Raw genomic sequence first — 3,605 nt, 5'->3', positions numbered from 1 at the left:
TTTTTTTTTTTTTTTTTTTTTTTGAGACGGAGTATCACTCTGTCACCCAGGCTGGAGTGCAGTGGCATGATCTCGGCTCACTGCAACCTCCACCTCCGGGTCAAATGATTCTTGTGCCTCAGCCTCCTGAGTAGCTGGGATTACAGGCGTGGGCTACTATGCCCTGCTAATTTTTGTATTTTTAGTAGAGACGGGGTTTCTCCATGTTGGCCAGGTTGGTCACGAACTCCTGACCTCAAGTGATGCCCCGCCTCAGCCTCACAAAGTGCTGGGATTACAGGTGTGAGTCACTGTGCCCAGCCAGAATAATCTTTTGAATGCATAAAATAAAATATGCGAGATTATAAAGGAAATTAATTCAAAATGAACGTTATCAAATATTTTAAAAAACCAAATCTGTGACATGGTAATATGCATCTTTATTAACACAATTACTAAGATCTAGAAGCCGATCAAATAATAGCTGTGATTTTGTTTTGTTTTGTTTTTTAGAGACGGGGTTTCACCATGTTGGCCAGGATGGTCTCGATCTCCTGACCTTGTGATCCACCCTCCTCAGCCTCCCAAAGTGCTGGGCTTACAGGCGTGAGCCACCACGCCTGGCCCAATAGCTGTGATTTTGAAAGTGATGAACATAAATGATATTTCAGGATTATCTGCATTAACTCTAATATAAATGAAGATGCCTGTGAATTTTTTTTTTTTTGAGACAGAGTCTCGCTCTGTCACCAGGCTAGAGTACAGTGGCACAATCTCAGCTCACTGCAACGTCTGCTTCCCGGGTTCAAGCGATTCTCCTGCCTCAGCCTCTCTTGTAGCTGGGATTACAGGCATGCACCACCATGCCTGGCTAATTTTGTATTTTTATTAGAGACGGGGTTTCTCCATGTTGGTCAGGCTGGTCTCAAACTCCTGACCTCAGGTGATCTGCCCGCCTTGACCTCCCAAAGTGCTGGGATTATAGGCGTGACCCACCGCACCTGGGTGATGCCTGTGATTTTTATGGTGACAAGATTACTATTGGTACTGCCATTATTACTGTGGATTTGTTGCCAACATTCATAATTGGAAGAAATGGTGCTTTTTCAGTAAATGTTTGTAAAAATATAAAGAGGTAATTGTTTTGCCATCCAAGCTTATGGTATTCCTGAATTCTATCATGGATGTAGTAGGTAGAATTTTTGCTCCTGTGACCTTTACTTCCTGGTATTACTCCATGCCTATGTTACCTGCATCCAACAGGGACTGTGCAGATATAACTAAGGTTGCCAATCATCTGACTTTAAATTAAGGTGATTGTCCTGGATTATCTGGGTGGGCCCTGTGTAATCACAGGAGCCTTTAAAGCAGAAGAGAAAGGCAGGAGAGGAGGTCAGAGAGATACAGCAGAGGGGGATGTCTGAGTAATTCAAAGCTTGAGATGGGCTCCACCTACTGTTGCTAGCTTGGATATGGAAGGGGCCACACAGAAAGCTTGAGAAGAAAATAAATTCTGCCCACAATCTGAATGAGCTTGGAGGTGAACTCTTCCCCTAGATCCTTCAGCAAGCAAGGCAACTCAGTGAACACCTTGATTTCAGCCTTGTGAGATCCTAAGCAGAGAACCTGCCTGAGCTCATTGTACCTAGTCTTCTTGTTACTGAAACACCGGGAGTTCAATCTAGGTCCTGCTGCTCTCCACCCAGAAAACCAATCACTGACACAATGATTGTTGCCAAGGAACAAGGCTCTAATTGGTGCTGCAGCAGAGGAGATGGGAGATCAGTCTAAAATCTATCTCTCCCTGACCAACTAAAATTAGAAGTTTATATGGCAGGGAAAAAATGTAACAATGTGTAGAAAAACAGGAACTAGGGAATGGTAAGAAGCAGTCATGATGAATGAGAGGTCTGGCATCTCCCTGTTTGCATGCCATGATCTGGTGAGTTGGTTCTATACATAACATCCGCCTTGCAGGTTCAAGCAATTCCCATGCCTCAACCTCTGGAGTAACTGGGATTACAGGCATATACCACCACGCCTGGCTAATTTTTGTAATTTTAGTAGAGACCAGGGTTTCACCATGTTGTCCAGGATAGTCTTGAACTCCTGACCTCAGGTGATCTGTCCACCTTGGCCTCCCAAAGTGTTGGGATTACAGGCATGAGCCACCACGCCTGGCCTGATACTTTCTTTGAGTGGCCTAGTGGGTCAGTTTCCTGAGGAAGGAACTCAGATAAAACAAATGTAAGTTTCAAGCTTTAAGACCAGAAGTGTCAATTTCTATGTTGTTCCAAAATAATTGTCTATAAGACAATTGGATCAGTTTTATTCTGACACACAGAACTGTGAGAAGATAGGAAAGAGTTGTTTAAGCAACTACATTTGTGGTAATTTGTTTGGACAGCAGTAGACAACTAATATAACGAACTCCAGGCTATACCCCTGCCCAAGGGAATGTTCAAAGAACAAAATAGAAGAAAACTAGATACTGAAAGATGAGCGAGGAAGAGCTCTCTACCACTCTGAAGATGGCAGGGGAGTCTGAGAAACTGACAAAGTTTCAGATGGGCTCCACCCACTACGCCCACCCACTACAGCCCTCCCTAGGCTATTACTGAGAGAGAAGTAAGTTTATTTAAAAAGTTGATCAAAACTCTGGATATGAAAGAGATAGCTTATATTGTTCTGGAAAATCTTAAGTGGCACTCAGGGGATTGGAGGAACACAGTTTATTACACCGGCGGGCCCAGAAGGGTTCACACCCAAAAGTCTGGACCCCAGCTAAGAAAAGTACATAGTTTTTATAGGTGAAGGGGCAGAGGAAGCAACTCAGGACTTTAGACAACACAGCAGCTTTTAGACAACGAGGCAGTTTCTCTTAAGGGTTTCCAGTTAGTAAGCAATAAACTGAGGCACAGAAGCAGAAAGAGGCGGTTACTAACAAAAATAGGGTCCGTTTCGAAAATAGGGACGGTTGCTGACAACGTGCTGACAAAATCCTGGGCAAAATTTCCACATTAATGTGAAGTCCAGAATGAGGTAGGACAACAGTCCTCAACCTTTTTGGCACCAGGGACCAGTTTTGTGGAAGACACCAGTTTTTCCATGGATGGGGGTAGGGGGTGGGGTGAGGGGGAGGATAGTTTGGGTATGAAACTGTTCCACTGCAGATCAACAGGCATTAGATTCTTATAAGGAGCTACTTGGGTGGATGAGGCAGGAGGATTGCTTGAGCCTGGGAGGTTGAGGCTGTAGTGTCCTATGATTGTGCCACTGTACTCCAGCCTGGGCAATAGAGCGAGACCCTGTCTCAAAAAAAAAAATTCTACACTGGTCCTCTCATGTCCTTGTCCCTAAGCCAGCAGCCCCAGCTGGTCCTCCTAATCCCTTCTTGCACATGACCTTACCCCCTACCTACTGTCCCCCATACCTCTTGGTCAAACAATGGCTACCAATCCACAAAAACAATTTCCCTCTTTTCCAAGGATCCATCTTTGACCAACTCCTCCGTTAACAAGCTAACCTTTAACAGACCCTTCCTGCTAAGGTTGCATCCTTTCACAAGTTAGAGTGTTCATCTGAAGCCTTAGCAGACCCAGCATTCTCTGATAAAGGTTTATACT

The sequence above is a fragment of the Sapajus apella genome, unplaced genomic scaffold (genome assembly GCF_009761245.1).
Source record: "Sapajus apella isolate SASKATOON/1434 unplaced genomic scaffold, GSC_monkey_1.0 scaffold66, whole genome shotgun sequence".
Lineage (NCBI taxonomy): Eukaryota > Metazoa > Chordata > Mammalia > Primates > Cebidae > Sapajus > Sapajus apella.
This window is presented reverse-complemented; position numbering follows the sequence as displayed.